The following is a 21,096-nucleotide window of genomic DNA, read 5'->3' on the forward strand; positions in this document are numbered from 1 at the left end:
TTATCTGGTGTTTTCTGATTCAGATCCCTGCACTTCATTGTGTTTGTGGTTGTGTGTGTGTGTGTGTGTGTGTGTGTGTGTGTGTATGTGTGTGTGTATAAGCAGGGTGTGTGCGCCCGCCGGTTGCTCAAGCTGACAGCATCGACCAAAGGTTGTGTTCCAACTCTGCTTTATGGTGGCCAGGTACGAGTTGGCCGCAATGCCGAGGAAAATACAGGCCTGTCAGCAACAAGGCTGCTGCTTTACTGCCGTCATGGCGACATCCAGGCACCGCTGCACCAACAGCACTGCCCAGCTTTATGACTGTTGGCCAAGATGTTGATGTCTTATCTGTTGCTGGGAGAGGCCCGCTGCAGCGCGATGTCGAGATGCAGACACATTTTTTGGTCTGGCAGGAGGAGGTTTGGAGGATGGGATGGGATCACAACAGATCACAACTGCAGTACAGTGTTTTACAGTTTTAAGATTAAAACACTGCTTTTAAATACTAAATGGGTTTGTAACTCCACATTCCCAACTTGTAATGCTAGTTTTCTGTAATAAATGTGTAGTTTCTAAGAACAAGTGGCATAATTAGGATTAGGCTATGTTCTAGGACTTAACAATGGTAAATTTAGCTTTTACAGTGTCAATGGAATAAGGATTCTCCACAGTTGTAACCTCAGTCAACACTGGCACCCCCAGCCCATTCCCCCTCAACAAACACACACGGACCCACCAGCCACATTTACACTCAATTGTCTGTGAATTGAGTGGCCTCATTACAACCATGTTGCAGTAAAACCACTGAAGTGTGAATGGAGGGTGAGGGGTGGGAGTGCTTGTGTTATCTCAACGTCAACCTGCCCCTGTCTTGGCTCTGTTTTTCTTTTAAAGAGGCAGTTCAAATTATGAATACTTCTTGCAGTATAACTTTAAAAGATGTGTGTAATTCGTTCCAACCACATTTCTTTCATTATATTTCAGGGTACCAACCTAAATATTCATGTAGATCCTGAAACAGGCTTTGAAAAACTCACTCCTTGCTGGAGTTCTTCAGTTTCCTCATATATTTAGTAATTGGAGGATAAAGTGACTGTAAATAGCTTTTTAATAAAGATAACATATTGCACTAAGAGACGAAAATGACAGCAGTAAAACTTTCCTGGTTAATGGGACTCAGAATCGTTTAATTGGTTTTATGATGATGGATAATCAGAAAACCTATCTCACATTAAGCAACATTATCAATTATCATATTTATAATTGATAAATATAGTTGATAAATAATTACACATTTCCACCATAACTGAAAATGCTCAAAATGTCCTGACAGAGCAGCTCGACACCCCCAACTTATCCTCCCCAATTTTAAAACAAAATCTATGCCCCCAAACTGCATGAATTTCTATACATTGTTGAACACACATTTATGCTCCCCCGAGGATGAATCTGGTGATCTTTTATTAGTCCAATACTTTGGTTTATGATTAAGTAAATTACTGACCTTCCCATCAGCTTCAACTGTACTTTGTGTTTACTGCTAATTAGCAAACAAACTAATGGTAAGCATGGTTAAAAATTACACCTGTTAAACATCAGCATGTTAACATCGTCACTGTAACCCATGGTTACCCACCAGCACTCTTTCAGCCAATCCCGAAACGGCTGCATCTTCATAAATATCCGGGTTAGGCCAGGTGTCTTCCCTTTGACCTCTCACCTTATGCTGGCTGGTTAGCGTGACCATAGAGATATGACCGTGACAACTTCAAGAACTGCGGAGCAGAGCTGAACGCGCTGTTTTTTTCCCTCTCAACGTCTTTTGCTAATCTTCCCACGCTCAGCGGTGAGTTATATATGCACAACGTTGTGGAATGTCTCTTAAATACCTCCCGTTAGCCTAGCCGTTAGCATTAGCGCGTTGTGATGAAATGACTGTTGTCCCGCTAGCCTAGCCGTTAGCATTAGCGCGTTGTGATGAAATGACTGTTGTCCCGCTACAATGCAGAACTCCTGTAGGCAAACTGCCAATTTAAGGAGTGGTTCTGATGCAAAACCATGTAGTTGCATGTTGAAACTGGGATAGGGCTTTTGTTTTTAGCCCTGTGTATATTTCTGTTCAGTTTTTTTTGTAACTTAATTAATTTTGTGAAAACCTTGACAAAAGGTAATTTCTAATATTGTTATTTGTGATTTTTTTTTTTGTTATTATTTTATTTGTAATGATAATCATAACATATTGTACAACACCCTTAAATTAGAAACTAGACATTCTAACTTTTCTTGTGGCCTTTTTTATAGGTCAGGTGTTTTTTATAGAACCAATGATGGGGATCGTGATGGCAGGGATCGTCACCACCCACCTCTGATGGTGAGCTATCCTGGATATTAAAATTAACCTCAGTTCCACAATGTGGTGTAGGACAAGACACATGAACTTAATTCAAAAGGTGGACATAATTGACTGATTTACCACAGTATGTGGTAAACTGTACTGATTTCCACAACCTGGACTGCATAATTTCTTTCCTCTTCCCTTGCAATTTTACAAATTGGAAAATTAACTGAAGTGGTTGTGTTTTTGGTTTCTGTGTGTTTTGTTTTTTTTGTTTGTTTTTTTTTGCAAAAAAAAAGAAAAAAAGATATATATATATATATATATAAAATATTCTTTGAAACTTACCTGTGTCTCCTGCCTGTCATGTTTTTGTTTTTTCAAATTGGGCTCCTAAATGAGCCTGAAATCTTGTGTGCCTTGATCCACAATCGAAAATAATTTAGCAAATGAGCTAGCCAGGAGCCCAGTAGGTGTTAATATAATTGTATTTTGATTTAGTTTTATATTTAGTTTTAAATTAAGATGGATTTCATTCAGCCGTCAGGAGTGAATGTATCAGTTCTGTAATTATCAGTTGTGTTACTTGTACAACAACAGATGAGGAAATTATTGAATGTCTGAAGAGGTATGGGTCTATTAAGAAAATAGTGCAAGTTGATGATTCCACCAGCCAATATTATCAAAACCTGATTTTCAAGCAGTTCTGCTTTAGCTGCTTTAGGGCCACTGTTACCATATACACATTCTTCACAAGATGTGCTGGATGTAAGTTATCATGTAAAAGTACAACTCCAAAACCGGAGTGGTAAAAACTTTGAAGTATTAAAACACTTCACTCATAAAATTATTTAATTATCTGGCAGTACATCAGGAATGGACTATAATAACTGTGCAATCATAGCAGAGTGCCTAAATTAAATGCTCAGTCATTTTTCACTCTAGTAACTTTTGTACCATCCCTAAACACTTTGAGTCTTAATTATGCAGCCATCCATTTTCTCCCCTTCCTTCTACAGTATATTTTCTCTGCCCACATTTGCTTTTCCATCCATATGCATGTAATTTACTATTGTTAGATTAAGTAGGCTAATGCATTCATTTCAAATGACAGTGCTGACAAAGAAACCTTGGGTTTGATTTAGACCTGAAAGCATCAAGGCTGGGGTCAGATCAGTGTCAAGGCCATGATGAGTGCTGCGTTTGTGTAACAGTTTTTGAGTTTGGTGTAACAGAGCTCCCCATACTTCAAGAGAAGTTTCCCTTTGTGTGTGTGTGTGAGTGTGAGAGAGTGTGTGTGAGAGAAGGAGATAGATTCAGCTCCTGAGGGCCTGACATTTCCCCTTCCTTCATGTTCTCCATAGCATTCAGTCTTCCTGTACGGCTCCAGGACAGTTAAATGTGTGTGCAGTGTGTGCGCAGTGTAACGGCTCAATTCTAGGACAGACTTGAGGGAAAGGGCCACAGTCCAGCAATAATATTAGCCATTGATAGTGAGAAATGGCTTTTTTCTTCTTTGTCCACAGCTGCAGACAGTCTTTCCCAGAGCTCTGCTCCATTCAATTACTGCCTGAAACCAAACAGGATATTCTCTTCTGTACTTTACTGGTCCTTTAGGTTTACTACCTTTCATACGTGCGTGTGTGTGCGTGTGTAATGTTGGAGAGTAGCACACACACTTATTCAACTAATTTTCAGCCTTTAAATCAAAACTTCCGCCAGCTGTCTGCTCAGAGAATCACCCAGAGGTCCTATTTTTCTCTTTGTGACAGGAACAAAAGTGCATGTCTGTGTGTTGAACTTAAATATACTTTATGTTTCAGGATTATTTTTCCTTGCCAAAGCCTGACACTGTCCTTGTGGGATGTGTTGTTTCTCACAGCTCTAATCACTGTGTGTGTGTGTGTGTGTGTGTGTGTGTGTGTGTGTGTGTGTGTGTGTGTGTGTGTGTGTGTGTGTGTGTGTGTGTGTGTGTGTGGTATCTCTGGGCTTCAGTCCACTGTTTCCTCAGGACAACAAACAGAAGACTGAAATACTCTCAGGAGGCTTGTCACTCAAACCCAGAGCTCTAAAAATCACACAAACCCTGGTCATTGTGTAATAGTTAATACAAAAAGATTTTTTTTTTTTAAAGTTAAAAAAATTGAATAAAATACATGATATCACATAATAAATGGAATTAATGGAAATGTTGCACAATAATATGAATCCAGTATCACAGTTTTATACAGTGGCTGATTTACCCACAAAGGTTAGTGTGGGAAGTTTCTCTTTCAACAAACACTGTCTGCAGATGCTGTTTTTCAGCAAAACAATCTGATTACACCTTAATTTACATAGAATGAATAGTTAGTTTAGTTAGTTTTAAATTCATTTTCACAGATCTGTACAGAAACGCCAACTCATGCACATTACACATCATCACAACGATAAAACATTGTCACATAATAACTTGTCACATCATCGCATGAACACACAATCAATCACCTCAGTATCTGAGCAGTATTTGATGCATTATATGCATGCACAATATGTAATTTTCTGCCGTATTCAAAACAAAAGTGTGGGAGCATAGCAAGGGATCAATGTTATTGTCTTCACTTCCATCGCGGCCACTGCCATCAGCTTCTCTGGGTTTGGATTCCCTAGTGTCAGTCATTCAGGAGGTTTTAACCAGGAGCCAAATTATCCACAGAGGTCTCCTCTTCTCCAAATCAAACAGACCAGGCGATTAAATCCAGTAATAAGACTGAATAAAACAATTTAATGTTAAAAATCTGCGTTTCTCTGACACTGTTCGGCAGACAAAGGATGTCTCGGGCTCAGAGCCGAGCTGCTGCTAAAGTTTTCCTAGCATGTTTCTCTGATAAGTTAAGATCCAGACATCTGGTTAAAATATGTAGTCAAAAGTGACCAAGATCAAAAAAGTACATCTTAAAAATGTAGCTGAAGACTGGATAAATTTTTTTTTTTGCTGCTTTTGTCAGACAACCACAATGCAGAGGTGCATAGGGGATATGACGCCATTGACAGGCGATCAATAGATTAAAATTACAGATTTCTCTGGGTTTGGAAATTGCAGGAAACATGGGATAATGTAAGTACATAAATCAGCAAAATATACAACATAGGATTAGTCATTTTTGACATTATAATGTGGAAAAGTTGCATATTATAGCTTTAATCGGAGGTGTTTGGCAGGACACAGTCTCCTGTATCAATGGGTGTTATTCATGGGGTACTGGGCTGGTAGATCGCGCTTGAGGTGGGAAGTGCCCCTGATTGGCTGATGCATATTTGAAGAGGTCAAAACTCCATAGTGTCAGACTAATGTTTAGGTTTGTTGCTGTCATCACAACTAATGTGTTTCACATAATATCCGGACTTTTTGCACTTTCTCCTTCTCCATGGACCTTGGAAATAGGTGAAGTTGTGCCAGAAATCCTTACTGTGATGGGTATATTTGGACTGTCATAGCCACAGAGAAAAGAAACTTATCACAGAGGTCTATGGAAGCCAGTCAGTTCTTTTTCCACTGTTTTGACTCTTTGTTAAAAGTGTTGCTCATTTCTGTCTGTCGGTCAGTAACAGCCATATAATAACATTGTTATTATAATTATTCCCAACAGCCCCTGCTCAGGAGTACAGAAAAGGAAGAAATTATGTTCATATTGGACAGTTCTGCTCATCATGATTTATGTCAAATGACAACCTTCAGTGCCAATGCAGAAGGTAGTGCGTCCTGCATAGAGACGGGTGGAATATGGGTGTGGAGGTGGTGCGTGGTCATGCAGCTACGTCAGACTTTCATGCAGTAGACCAGAGGTCATCAGCCTTGTTTTAGTCTTAGCAATCCCCATGATGTTGTTGCGTTCTACTTGTTGAGTAAATGCTGTTGGTAGTTTATCTTTTTCTTTTTTTTTTTAATTAATGAACTCAAATGAAATGAAAATGACATGAAATATTGATAGCCGGTACAAATGAGCTTTCATAGGCAAGGTGCATTTATTTGAATAGCAGCTTTCAGCAACAAGGTAATGCAAAGTGCTTTTCATAAGACATAAAAGAAACACGAGGCACAAAAAGACACAAACTGCAGTTAAAACGAGTGCAGCCACAGTACAATGCAAACAGAAAACTCTATGCATGTAGTGATAGTACCATACAGTGTATTTACTGCACTATGACTATACTTATATAAGTCTTTACTGCTTCAACTGTTAAACAACACACACACACACACAAATTGTAGTAATAGTAGTTATGTGTGGTGGCACTGGACTGAGGGGGGCTGGTTGTATGTCACTATGTGATTAGTTTCACCCCAGGAACCCCATTCTGTGCTGATTTACTGCTCTGTTCACTGATGAGAGGCACATCTGTTTCTAGTATAACAACCGTCAATGTTCAACATTCATGAATTCATTAATTACCGTAACATGGGAAGTTATTACAACAAGTCCTGGCTGGAGTTTTTCAATTGAATATATTCATCTTTAGTAATAAATATATGATTGTATAAGGTTGACTAAAGACGACTTGTGTAAATGGGGAACACGTCCTCACCTGTTTAAAGGTCGCTGAATGAGCAGGGCAAAGGTTGTAATGCAACAAGCTCCATAAAACAAAGTGTGTCTCCCCTGGAGGAGGTGGATAAACAGAAAACACACACACTCGTGCACACCCACTGCTACCTCAATCCAAAGGTGCCACACACCAATCTATACATATATACGACATATTTTTCATAAAAATAAAAAAAGTGATGACAACACAAAATAAAAATGAATTATAGCACCTCTTTAAATAACCTGTTATTAAACCTGGAGTGCGGAGCTGAGGTAGAGAAATTATGTCACGATGAATGGAGATATTTAATACGACTGTTTTTACTTACTTTTGGGGGAGTTGTTGATGTGAAGCGGTGGCTGCAGGTGCTGTAGCTCTGTGGCTCTGAACTCTGATTTAAGGTCATGGAGGTGTGTGATTTGTCACCATTGTTCTGCTCCGCTCTGAGGTGAGATGAGCATTGTTTCTCAGCATGCTCCTCATTCCTCACCTCTCTGTCTCTCCCTCCCACACATTAACCTTCAGTCCACTAACTTCAATCACCAGGTTACAGTCTGCTTTCTCCAGTGAACTGTTTTTCTTCTGTATCTCTGTTTACCTCACAATCATTGAACTGTCTCATAATATCACAAACTGCTGTTCAGTGTTTTGGCGTCTGCTAAGCCTTCACACCCATGGATCTGTTCCTCAAACATAGTATTCCTGCCTCATCTCATCAGCCCCTTTTTTAAAAAAGAAAAAAGATGGCGCTGTATTGCCGTTGAGAAGACCTGTCGTTGTCCTGGCACGTGTGATTTTAGAGAGTTCAATAATCAGAGACATGACGAGTAACACAACAGTGTTGGTGTCTCTACCGCGATGCCAGCTCTGCCTTTTACACAGACATCGTCCCGGCTCTGTCTTTACCTGAGGTGGTAAACAGTTTTGTGCCAGTTCCTAACCAAACCGAGAGCATTGCATAAGGTTAGCTGCATGGTTGTTTTCGTAACCATGGCAATGGAAGCGTGGAATGTCTGCCGTGATACCGGCACTATTTCATGAGACACTTCTATCACTCCCAATCAGAGGGTTGGAGCAAAGGACCTGTATGGTTGTTCAGGTTGGACGAGTTGTTGCTCTGCCACCAATGCAGCCCAAAAGAGCAGAGAGTGTCAAGATGGGCAGAGGAGGAAACATCAGAGAGACTCAGTCAGACTAAGGTGTAGGAGTTCGTTTTGACCAAAATCGGCGACTAGAAGATGTATCAGTTAGGGTAGTTAGCATCTTTTATTAATGTTGTTTGTTAGCTTGTAAGTGGCAGTGGCTAACACAGTGTTAGTGGTGATGCTAATGCAAACTCTCTTTTTATGAGACTATGAGACAGTTCCGTGGTGAAAACAGCCATGACGTTGACTGATTATTTAAGATATGTCTTGTATTATGTAAAAAAAATTATGACATTTGATTGCTATTGGGGGGGGGGGTGTCTTAATTCAAATAAAAAACTGGGTCTCAGGACAAGTTACTTGAAAGACCAGGTAGACTAGGACAGGAAACAGTTCTGCTGAATTGGATCAGCATCTACAAAAGGCCTATATGAGCCACTGAAGGCAAACACACACACTAGCCATACAGTCTGGAAAAACCTATAGAGCTCAGTAGCCCAACCCTTATGAGCTAATACTAGAGCGACAGGTTATTTAAGGGGCACAGTGAACCCACTTCAGCTATACGTGCTTCATTCATACTTTTATCTAGAGTCAACAACACTCACCCTGCACAACAGTAATACTACCTAGAGCCACAGCAGAGAGCTCACACACTGGTAAATGTTTCATCACTTGTCTGATGACCTTGCTGCTTGAATATTTGTGTGGAGAGAAAAGGAAAGAATCGTACTGTGCAGGCAGACATGTACACGTATTTATTTTGTCTGTGCAAAGACCATGAATCACACAATCTGCTGATATTATTAGCTCTTAACTCAGACTTGGTCTATTCACAGACTTATTATTCCATTTTAGGCCAAAAAACACACATAAGACAACAACAGGAGAGAACCGAGCAGGGCCTGAAATAGGACAGAAAACAACGGGGTGATGGATTAGTCGGAGACACCCGAGAACGATGACTTCCGTGACCGTGAGTTTGATTGTTTCCTTGAGAAAAAAAAAGGTTACAGGAAGGGAGGGGAGGGGGGCACAATCTACCCTTGAAAGGGGAAATCAATAGAGAAACCTTCCTCCATTTGTACTGTTACAGCACATGCATGCTCTTTTTTTTTTACTGCATATTGTTATCCACATGAATGATCGTGTAATTACTCTCGTCTACACTCAGTCCTACACAGCAGATTTATCATCCCTCAGAAACATCTGCCTCACACCTCGCCCCATAGCTCTGCAGCACCCCATAGCACAAACCAGCCCCTAACAGTAATAATAAAAGCATTTGGCACCAGCATCCATCGCCAGCTTAAGACTGTGTGATACTATATACACAGAGGTAATATTTATTGTCAGCTGGCACCGGCTGCTCTGAAGGATTCAGATTTAAAGTGCCTGTGAGCTAGATTCATTTTCTATGCTTTGATTCCTGCTCCAGATCTCTGAGGTGAACGGGGATTTTTTCTGTATAAAACTGACATGAGTGGTATTTTCTTTCTGTTCTCTCTGTCTCTTTATTAACACAGGGGTTTAAGGTTGTTGAAAGCAGCTGAGCCGAGCTGCAGCTCAGCTCATTGCTCTAAACCCAGGGTGAGAGCTGGCGTGTATCAGGCATTAGTCAGAGACCTGGAAAAAAGGATGCATACACAGATACACACTGTCAAGGTAACGAACTTCAAAGAAGCTTTAAGTTGGACTATTTGATTTAACTTCTTGAATCTTCCTGTTAATCTTTTTTATGTTATTTTGATCTCCATTTTGAGTTACTGACTTATATTTATGTCACTTTTTCATTATTGTTTTTTTTTTTTTTTTTGCTGCAGTGAGAAATCTGATCCCTGATCTGCTACAAAATTTCACCACATTTACAGACGTTTGGCAAAAGAAAATCCTTCGGAGAGGAGGATCTACGAAAGAGCCTTTGCAGCCGCCGTAGACCACGTGGATGGAACTGAAATGAACCGGTCTGGCCTGCGGAGAATTTCCAATGTAATCCTAATTTATTATTTAATTTTTTAAGAAAGTTTACATTTGTGTTTTTACAGTGTGTGCTGTCTGAGCACATCTATACAAACCAGTGCAGAGTAAATGTACTGAAGGAGGCATAAGTCAGATTCACATGCACTAACACACTGTCCAAGTGTGCGTGTGCATGCAAAGTGATGTAAAGACGGATGGATTTGTTAGCAGGCGCCAAATGGACATCCATCACATGATTTCATGTTTCCCATTCCCAAGACTGAAAGTGTGTGTGTGTGTGTGTGTGTGTGTGTGTGTGTGTGTTGTGTGTGTGTGTGTGTGTGTGTGTGTGTGTGTGTGTCAGACAGTTTCAGAATTACAAGGATGATACAAGGATGAGTGCTATATTTTACACGTGGGAGTGTAGCATGGTAGAAAGAGGTCACTCTCCCTGCTTGTGCGTGCGTGAATGTATAATGGAGGGTGTCTGTGCATGCATGAATATGTGTGTGCAGATTTGTGTGTGTGTGTGTGTGTGTGTGTGTGTGCCTAGCTGTCTCTCCATCCGTCATTAGCCCAGGGTGGAGAGGAGACTACTCGGAGCCCAGAAAGCAGGGGTCAAGTCCAGGCTTACTCAACCCCCACAGGCCCTCCCCCTCACTTCTCTCTCCTCTCTCCATCATGCTCAGATGAGCGACGAAGGGCTGAGGAAAGGGGGTGGTGGAGTGACTAGTTGAGTGGGGAAGGGGGGAGGAGGTGTGGAATGGAATGGGTGAAGACAAAAGTTGATGAGAGGAGGAGGAGGAGATCCGTGAACAGAGAGGGAGCAATAAAAAGGGAGTGAGAGGAGAAGATTGAGAAATGGAAGGTTTGAGGATTATTCTTGGTGAAAGGAGCAGATACATGGAGAGAGAGAGAGAGAGAGAGATGTGGGTACTGCAGAACTGATGAGGAGTCTTGACAAAGAGAGCGAAGTGTCAGATGTCTTTTTATTGAATCAGGTACCACAGCGATGCTGAAAAGGGTGACAGCTCTTATAGGAATCAAATATAATATTCAAAAAGACACGAGGTAAAACGTGAGCATACACTGAACACACTGAGTTGTATGATGTGATGTGATTGTGGGATTTAATAGGATAGAGGATCCTTCAAAATAGTTTTTAGTGGGAAGCCACAAGAAGCCTCCCAGAGGAAAAAAGATGAGAGGAGAATGATTGTAGAGCAAAGAAGCCATTATTGTCCTTTCAACATAGATCTGTGTTTTGTCAAAGTGAATGGTATCTTGTTATTTATTCATTTTTTTAAATGTGCAAAAAAAAATGTCTCCACAACAGAGCATTTTGTTCTGGATCCTGAATAATATCAGAGGTATTTTTTTAACCCTGTACTTTCTCTCTTAGTGCCGCAAGGGAGCGATGGATCATGTTTAAAGTCACACGGTTGTAAAAGGTTTGTCAGAGTCCTGTCACAAGATGGATTTGACAGTATATGATTCAATAATGCAGATTAATACATCTCTTTTCCCACCATTAATATTTAAATGATAGGTTTGGTGTTATTGTAGGTTTTTCTTATTATCAACAAATCCCCACACAGTCTGTGGCGCTCATTTGTTTCTACTGAAGACATAAATCTTTAAAAACAGGTCAAAACACAGGCTCAACTTTTAGCTTTTAAAAAATGCTCAGTCAGAAACAGCTGGCCACTGCAGGTCTTAGCAAACGCCCCTCAAACAGGAAGAAACGGTGCATTTGTTGGGGACTATTTTCACCGGCGGATTAATCCTCATCTGGTGCTCTTGTAGGCTATCTGGGGGCGGCAGGACGGTGTGTGTGGCACTGACTAAATAAACTACAGTGTGTGTGTGTTCATGGTAATGCAGGAACACGTTGCCCAGTGTAATAGTGTTGCTCACCGATGTGTTTTTAATAGTTCCTGGACAGCAGTGGAGTTCTGTGGCTCAGAGGAATAAGATATAGATTGGTGCAGATACACAGACAATAATTGTTCGCAGGATACATTGATTGTTGATTTTGTCTTTTTATGGTATTTATTGACTTAAAGAAAAACATAGACTATCACCAGACTTATCCTTTATTTGAATCTCATCATGATGAATGGTGCAGTGATATCACACTGGCACGTGACCACTGTTCACGCGGCAGTCAGCCAAACATCTAGCTAAGTAATGCTAGACGATAGCATGGATGCAGTAGGTTGTGAGTAGTGTGGCATTAAGCAATATAGCTGAATGAACACCAGTAGTTTGTTTTAAATGATTTCCATAAAATATTTCCATAACTAGTGTTTGCTGTGACTTAAATTTTGGTTTTAGCTTTCAAATAAACTTCATGCTTGCAACACATGCATGCTTCTAATTCAATGAACCCACAGCCTTTCCCACTGCACTTACTTTAGAACAAGTATTACATTTCACCCCTGAACTGGCCAGACTCATCAGTATGTTGTTTGTATCCTGAGACACTTTCATAGATGGGATGAAGATCTAGAGTCTAGTATTTTTGGTAAATAAATGAATCTTTTCATGATGCTAACTTTAGCAAAAATGGGTAAATACAAAGGTGAGTGTGTGTGTTCGTGCGTGCGTGCGTGCATGTGTGTGTGTTAGAGAGAGAGAGAGAGAGAGAGGTGCAGAGTGATGTGTGCCAGGTACATCCCTCCAGAGTGGGCGTCATCACCGTTCTCAGAGCACCACCTCGGAGTCGATGTCAGGGTGGCGTCAGCAATGGCCGGCACAGAGGCTCCAAGGATCTGCTGGTATTTTTAACAAATACACACACACACACACACACACACACACACACACACACACACACACACTATCACCTCCTGTTTGGCCTGCAGGTCACTGACTCATCAGAGATGGACTCCTGTCTGATCTCTGTCAGACATGCCTACACAAAGACTCCAGATGCTTCAATAATTTAAATCCAGTACACTTGAAATACTGAAATATATTTCTTAATATTGTGAAACAACCTACTAAATATTATCCTCCCCCCCAAAAAAATCTGTTAAAGCATATCTGGCATTTATAATTTTTTAAGCATTGCACAGAATCTAATTTTGGAATAAAACTTCACCCTCAGTGTTGGATGTGGCGTCTCCTGAACCGGTGACATGCAAATAAAAAAAAATATTCTTGTGCTTGTTTCAGCCTGAAAATAACAGGAAAAAGGCATGAAAACATCTTGGCAATCGAAGCTTCTCCATGTTGACAATATGCCAGAAGTGAACCTCCCCATCTTGGCTCATCATATCAACAGTCATTTGACCCACCATAAAACTAGAATAAGTTCTTTTTATGTCTGACAGTAGTTCTCAGCTGGAAGTGTGTTCACATGTAAAGGTTCATCTAAAAAAAAATGCTTCTGTCATGTGAGAACTTTGAATTTAAAAGTGACATAGTCCAGGCTGTGTGTCTGACAGCACGCTCAGGATTTCATCGTATAGTTTTTTAAAAAAAACCCAATGTTGTTTAAACCTAAAACACGGCTGTAAATCCTAAAGGAAAAGGTCACGCAAACAGGCACGTTTTCTCAGTGCATCCTCACTACCAGTTATTGAACCACAGTGTGTGTTTATTTTGTGTCTAAGCAACACAATCAGCTTTCAAAAAATAAATGAACAAATAAATTCAGAGATAAGTGATGTAACAAAGCCAAGACATTTCACAAAGGCTCCGCAAGTCCAGTATCTTCCAGCTAAAGTTGCTGCCATCTCTCTGTACCAGGGGGTTCCTCAACTGCTGGTGAAAAACAAATCTTATCTGATACCCACAATGTCAAGAAGTGACATTTTCAGCCCAACTTTAGCCAAAACTAACAATTGCATCACTGATGAAAATGCCGCTGGGATGACACTGTGTCAGCCGCTGCCAGTTACAAGCTAACAAACAACATAAACAAAAGATGCTAAAACCCTTCTGATCCGTCTGCTAGTCTCTGGTTCTGGTCTCAACAGACTCCTCATCTGAGTCTGGGTCTGACTGAGGCTCAAACATGTTTCCTCCTCTCACTATCTTGATGCTCTCTGCTCTTTCACCTGTCCACCTGGCGTAAGCAGCAGGTGAGGGGCCGGGTCCAGGATTTCTCAATGAGGAAGTAAGTGTAGATGAGTTTCCAGCCCCAGTTTTCAATTATTCTTTTTTAATTCTTATGTGGGAAAATCATGTTAAAGAAAAATGAATCACAGCAGAGGATTTCTGTGTAGTTTAAATGTCTGGAGAGGAATTAAAGATCAGGCAGAATAGGTGAGTTTGAAGAGGTGTGTTTGACAGTAAGAAGAGAGTCAGCATCATGAATATCTTGTGGGACAGAGGCTCGGGGCAACACCACTGAAGGCTCTAAACCCCGTGGTAGTTTAGTTAGACTGGCGTTGGAGGTTTTAACAACTACTGGATGAACCGCCATGTACCATGTACAGCCTCACGGAGCGGCTACTCTTCCACCATGTTTTTTTCTTCTTAGTAATTTCGCAGCATATTGCAAAGCTTTAATCACTGTGTGTTGTGTTCAGCGCCACTCTCCATAGGCCGCAGCCTCTGCTGTAGCAGCGTTCTAGCTCTTGTCTTCGTCTGCTCCAGAATACACAGGGCTGTGGTATTAGCTTGTGTACATTCTCTGCTCCCTCTTACACTTTGAAGATACTTCAGTGGAGTTAAGCTGCGCGGCGAGTTGCCAGCGGCCCCGACAGGCGCAGCGTTTGATCTTCTGATCAAGCTCCACTTGGTGAAGTCATCGCTGCTGCTGCCGCCCCTGCACCTAAGCGCTGCACTAAATAATGATCATTATAGCCATCGTAAAAAGCACTAGATGTGGAATTCTCTCTCATCCTTCTCCATTATCTCTCCCTTCAACCCCCCTCCCCCTGTTTCTTTTATTTCTGTCCCCCTCCTCTTTTTTTTCTATCTCTGTCCTGTCTGCTGTCAGAGTACGCTTGTATTCGCCTCATGTATGTCATTGCAGTGGTTTCATCTTCTGATTTGCTCACTGTGCATCTCTCCGTATTTACTTTCGTTCTGATCTCCACCTCCCCCATTGTGCAACAAGTGAGCCTCCCTCTCGTCGTTTTAAGTTCATCCCCTGGTCTCTCTCCTTCTCCGTTCCCTTTTCCCTTCATCTGTTTCTCTCTCCCCCGCCTGTTGTCTGCTGCCTCGTTTCCTCCATCTCTCCCTCTCGCTTCTCAGTCCCTGCCATCATCTGTCTTTCTGGCTCATCTGTTTCTGTCTGAGCTTCTGAATGTGCACTCTGGATAACCCGCGGAGCAGCCTCCCCTCTGTTTCCTGCACTGAGATGCACCCTATTTATTTCATTGATTTTCGTGAGGGAAAGAATGCGCAGGCCAAAGACTGACTGGCTGCAGAGGGTTTAGCCAAGTCGAGCCCTTGGGTTACTTAGGGAGGGAGAGAGAGACAATTTGAATTTGGACTGAAGCTACACAGTCACTGCTCAGAGCTGTTAGAACATTTGCATGTTGTAAATGTTTTCCTCTGTTTGAAGTCATTATCTGAAAATGAAAAAAGAAAAGGAGAAAGACAAAAAAAAAATGAAAACCCAAAGGGGTGTGTTCATAGATCCACCCAAGAGCCTTCTCCTTTGTGATAGATTTTTAATCATGATTTATTTGATTAGTTGGAGGAATGAGAACAGAGTGGGAAGTATTTTATGCTGCTTTTTGTCTCTTTTCTTTTTGCCTCTACTCTTTTTCTCAGTGTGCTCATGTTCCATTTGGGATCAAGAGTTCATAGAAATGTTTTAGTGGCTCTTCAGTCCTGCATTAAAAGAAAGTCTAAGGGCCTGGGGTTGGTGGGGGGATGTACAACTCTGAAAAGTTACCACGGTGACAATTTATCGTTTGTCATGACGATCGTGAGGTAAGAAGAGGAAATGAAGCATTCCTGTTGCAGAGCTAAAGTCTTTGCACACCAAGTCCATATTCTTCTCCCAAATTGTTTAAAAAAAAAAAAAAGGACCTCAGGCTGTGTCAATCACGTTTACACACCAAAACACTTTTCTCAAACTTTCGTCTGTCACTTAAGTTTTCAGAACAGGCTCAATCCGCAGCCTTTCTTCACATCCATCGAAATAGTTTAGATGAGTTGTTTGACCACCGGGAGCCACCGTAGCTGCAAACATATTATAAGAAAAGAATTCAGAGAAGCTGAAAAATTGGGGGAAACACAAATGAATTTCAAGGTGTAAATATTGAATGCTAGTAAAAGAAATAATGCAAGCCCAGTTACTGCAGGGATTATAATTACAGCACAGCCTGATCACTTAGAAAACACCTGTCTACCGTTGCAGTCCTGATATCCACAGCGAACAACAAATTAAATCAAAACCTCTGTTGCAGGCATCTACAGCAGGCTACACACACACAGACACACACAGACACACACACAGACACACACACACACACACTCTCATTCTCTCTCAGGGTCACAGGGGATGATCAGCTGCTCAGTGATGAAGTTGCTATGGTGAAAGATCATAAGATGAACACAAAGGAACCAACATGAGTTTGACTTTGTTTTGCGATCATTTGTTGTTGTTGTTGTTGTTGTTGTTCTTCGTCTCCTCCTCCTCCAAAATGAGACAAACATTTGACAGAACCTATACATAAACATGTGCACATATATATACATATACTTTACACACATACAAAATCTCTGGTATATCTTCTTTATACCAACAAACAAATGCAGACAGATGCTGCACGTGTAGACACACACGCACGCACGCACGCGCACACACACACATACACACACACACACACACTGGTTTTGAAGCCAGTGATCCTCTGAGCTGACACAGAAACAAAGGCTGATTGCTGCATTCTTCTCATACATCAGCTAAACATACAGATAACTGTCTTTACAGCAGCAAAGAGACGTGGCTCCAACGCAAAGAAGGAATAAATAGTTCCAGCCAGCTCGGCCAGAACGAGGGACGGGGCAATCAGAGGAACGGCCTAATTATGTCAAACGGTGTCTGATAGTCATTAAGTTGGTTACATGGCTCCAATATACAATCAGCTTTGATGATGGCCACTGTTTCTGTTTTGCATTTTTTTTCCAAAAATGATTCCTGTCAAAAACTTAATACATAAAAACTCAGATGACTGGCAACCTGACAGCTGAATGCTTAGGGTGCGTACCACATGGGCTCAAAGATCCTGAGCAGTAGGGCTGAACAATATGCAAAAATAAAAAAATAGTGTGTGGAGTATGTGTGTAGGCTTGTCTCATTTTTGCATCTCACTTTCACTGAAAAAAAAACGAATGAAAATGATGATGATGTGATTGTTGTTGGTTTCGTTCTTGTAGGCCGAGGCGTCTCTGTTGCACCACAATGCTTCACTTATTGTATGCTGTGACACATCTTACCTTTATCATTAAACTGCAGCTCCTGCGATTTGGATATTGCACTTGGCCATATTGTGATTTCAATAATATTTTGATTAATTGTGCAACCCCACTGAGCAGTGAGTCCCCAGGTCGACTTCCATTTGCTGCATGTCGTTCCCCTACTCTCTCCACCAGTTTGCTGCCTGTCTCCACTGGTTTCTATGTAATAAAGGCGTATGATAGTAAAAATAAAATAAACTGTGGTTTCGGTCTAGGTGGAAAAAATCCTGGGCCGCTCTGATGACGGTGGTGAAGAGTTGTGCAACGTGTTGAGCTGTTGAGTTGACCCAGTGATTCACATCATTTTCATCCTCATCAAATCTTTCAGTGACCCTTCATTTATTATGTCTCGCCACTCATTTACTCAGGTTCCTCTGTTATTTCGCCACCTGTCCGTCTGTGAGAAGAGTGTGTACTGTAATTATCACACTTGATTTGTGTAATTTTTCAAGTGATCAAAACAGTCAGTTGTTAGAAGTGTAAATCAAACCTGTAGGATGAAAACTTCTAATTCATCTTCATAATGAATGTATTAGGAGAAAGCTGTGTGTTTGAGTGTGACAGCAGTTCATATCATAGTGACACAGTACGTGATGATTGGTTGTTATTAATGTAAAGAATGGATGAAGTATGAGCAGAACGTGTGCAGGGCAGAGTAGAGAGAACTGTGTGTTTGTGTGTGTGTGTGTGTGTGTGTGTGTGTGTGTGTGTGTGTGTGTGTGTGTGTGCGTGCATGCTGGGATTCCTCACGCCTGTCTCATTGTCCTGGGCCCTGTAAGACAAAGGGTTAAGTAAATGTTTGGGGAAGATAAGGCCACTCACCCTGACAGGCAGCAGGCCCCACTGCCCAGGGGGACGCAGCCCCAAATACATCACACACACACACACACACACACACACTCATCTATCCCTCCGTCTCTCTCTCTTTAATACACACACCTTTATATTTAACTCCTGGAATTACCTTTTTCTCTTCACCCAGTAAATCACCCGCTGAGTGTTTGATGTCTGACGTGCAGCGCTGTGCGAGCCAGCAGCTTCAGGTTTGAACTTGGTGAAAGTGTTTGGTGGGTAGAAGCCAGTTAGTTTCCGTCTTGAGCAGCTTGTCTGGCAAACGCAACGCTCTCATTCCTGCTTTTCATGTCCCACTGTGAGGGTTTTAGTGTTCAGAGCTCAGCTTTACATCACAGCTCTCTGATAAGGTCTACAAGGGGGCTGCGGGCTTACAGTGTAGTGGAGGACCATGAATTCTTGAACTTTGATGTCTTGAACCGGTTTAGTCTTAGTCTGGCTCAGGATTGTCCCGAGCTGACACTGTAAATAACAAATAACAAAGCTGCTGTATCTCCTCTGTGACAGTAGAGATGAGGATTGTGGGAACCAGATGATTCCAGGTGTTTTTTTTGTTGTTGCTCTTTGACTGATATGTTTTTCAGCACAGAATTTTGTAGATAACTTTACATCACGATGGTGTTACTATTGGTATAAATCTAAATCTAAATTTTCGTTTTTTCCCCCGTCAGTTTGGTCGGGCAGATGATTTTAATACTGCAATACACTTCTCCGTATGCATAAGGAGGAGAAGGGGATCAATCAGAAAAAAGATAAAAAACTTGCACCGTAAAAACTAAGAATATGAGATTTTAGGGCAAAATTCTGAGATACCAAATAAGAATTTTGACTTACCCTGAGTATTTTTATTTCTTGCTGGCCTAACATTTTTTTCTTTTCTTTTCTCGGAGGAAACGGCCTGCCAGAGAATTGGAAACCTAAACTATGAAACGCTGCCTGGACGTATGAGGTAGGTAGAAGGCGTCCGAATGATGGACTGTCCATTTGTAATTGTCACACTGTGCTTGGCTTTTAGTGGCTGTCGCAGTGATGTACAGGCCTTCTGCTACCAAGGAGGGCATTTTGGTATACAGAGAGATGTTTCACTTTTGTAACAAATTAGCCGTTCGGATAAACAGTTAATTTAAGCCCCGCTGCAGAAATGTGGAGCCGTCAAACAGTTTACAAATCCCCATTCTTTCACCGTGCCCACATGAGTGAGAGAACAGAAGCTAAGGGGAGAAAATCCTCATAGGCACAGTCAACACTGAAAAAGGAGCTGTTTGTCAGTTTGACGAGTGCCTGAACAGACCAGAACAGAATCTGAAAATCTTTCTTGAGATTTGTTTAAATTAGCCCGAGTTGTATAAGTTGTTGAGATTTTTGTCCTAAGTGTGTTTTTTGGGGCAGTTATCATATGGTCTGATGTGGGTAACAGCCACTTGGGTTAAAAGGCTTGGTGGCAACTGCGTTTAAAACGGAGAAATAAATTAACAAAGAAACACCACCCAATTTTTTCCAAAACAACATTCACCACCACATCACCAGGCTTGATATAAGCTATTTCGTGAAGACGTGTGAATCGGTTCAGTCATACTGAAACCTGACGATGGGCTTTTTTTTGGAAACATGTGATAGCTCAGGTAGATCATCAAACTGCTGCAGAAGCGCCCTCATTTGTCCAACCCAATTACACAAGGCATCTGCATCAGTCAACACCCGTCCCCTCAGACCGTCTCATCACCTCACAGATGATCTTTCCTCCCAGAATATGAGCTCATGAGGTTTTCCCCCCACACCACCCCCCCATCACAATAACACAGCCAGCCTCCTTGTTACAATGGAGGGCAGCAGAAGCAGACAGCTGTATTAAACAATGCCACCCACTCTCTGTGGAACCCATACGAGCTCGCTCATTAGTGACCACTGATAACTGGAGATTGGGAGTTTGTTGGGGTAATAATAACCTGAAAGAGCCTCTCCTCCTCCTCCTTCTCCTCCTCTGCCTTTTACTTTGCTCTCTCTCTCTGTCTGTCTTACCCTCTCTCTCCCTCCCTGCTGGGCTTTATCAGTGGTCCTGGTCAATGTCCTACTGTCATGTCTTGATGTGATTTATGTCACGGGCTGTGAAGTCGACTTATCTCCCTCCTCTCCCAGTCCCACCCCCCTCCCCTCTTCCACCACCCCTACAGAGGTTTGGCTCCCTCTGTCTCAGCCAGCCTGGCTCCTCCAGCAGGGCCAGGGAGGAAAGGTTTGGGTGGGGGGAGGTGTGAGACATTGGAGGTGTGAGAGGAAAATTCCTTTCCGGACATCCACCTGTCCTGTAAATTATAAGCATTTTACTGACCTTCAGTATGTGCTTTGTGCATTTTTCATAGAATAAGACTCAAAGAATGTGACATGTTGCTTTATTATTTCAAAGTCTGTAGTTGCTGTGAAAAAAAGTTTGTATGTTTGTAAATGTGTAGAAAAGATTTGTAGAAAAAATGAGAATGCACAAATTATATCAACAAAGTTACACACAATATGTTTGAAACCCATCACTGAATGTTCCCACACTGTGTGTGCCACTGAAGTTATGTTCACACATATGAGAGCGACACATAAATATATACAGACGCCGCATTGGCCGCTTCTGCCCATTGCTGTGATGCCCTGTAAACAAATAGGAATAAATGGAGGAGCTGTGGTTTTTCTGGATAAAAAGCACTGTAACGTTTACATTTCTCAAACCATTTCAATTAGTTGTTTTTATATCCAAGGATTTATGATCTACATGGACTAAAAATAAACGTCTGGTCTCCAGTTACTTCGTGATAGTTTAGGCTAACGAAACGAGGAGTT

At 41.5% G+C, this 21,096-nt stretch overlaps 1 long non-coding RNA gene across 1 annotated transcript; it reads left to right on the forward strand.

Annotated features, from left to right (window-relative positions):
- The first annotated feature begins 1,713 nt into the window (after nt 1-1,713).
- LOC130174259 (uncharacterized) lies at nt 1,714-4,402 on the forward strand. Its single transcript, XR_008828566.1, has 3 exons — nt 1,714-1,828; nt 2,284-2,353; nt 4,313-4,402. It is a non-coding gene; the product is annotated as an uncharacterized LOC130174259 (long non-coding RNA).
- The last annotated feature ends 16,694 nt before the right edge of the window (nt 4,403-21,096 follow it).

This window comes from Seriola aureovittata, chromosome 9, assembly GCF_021018895.1.
Source record: "Seriola aureovittata isolate HTS-2021-v1 ecotype China chromosome 9, ASM2101889v1, whole genome shotgun sequence".
NCBI lineage: Eukaryota > Metazoa > Chordata > Actinopteri > Carangiformes > Carangidae > Seriola > Seriola aureovittata.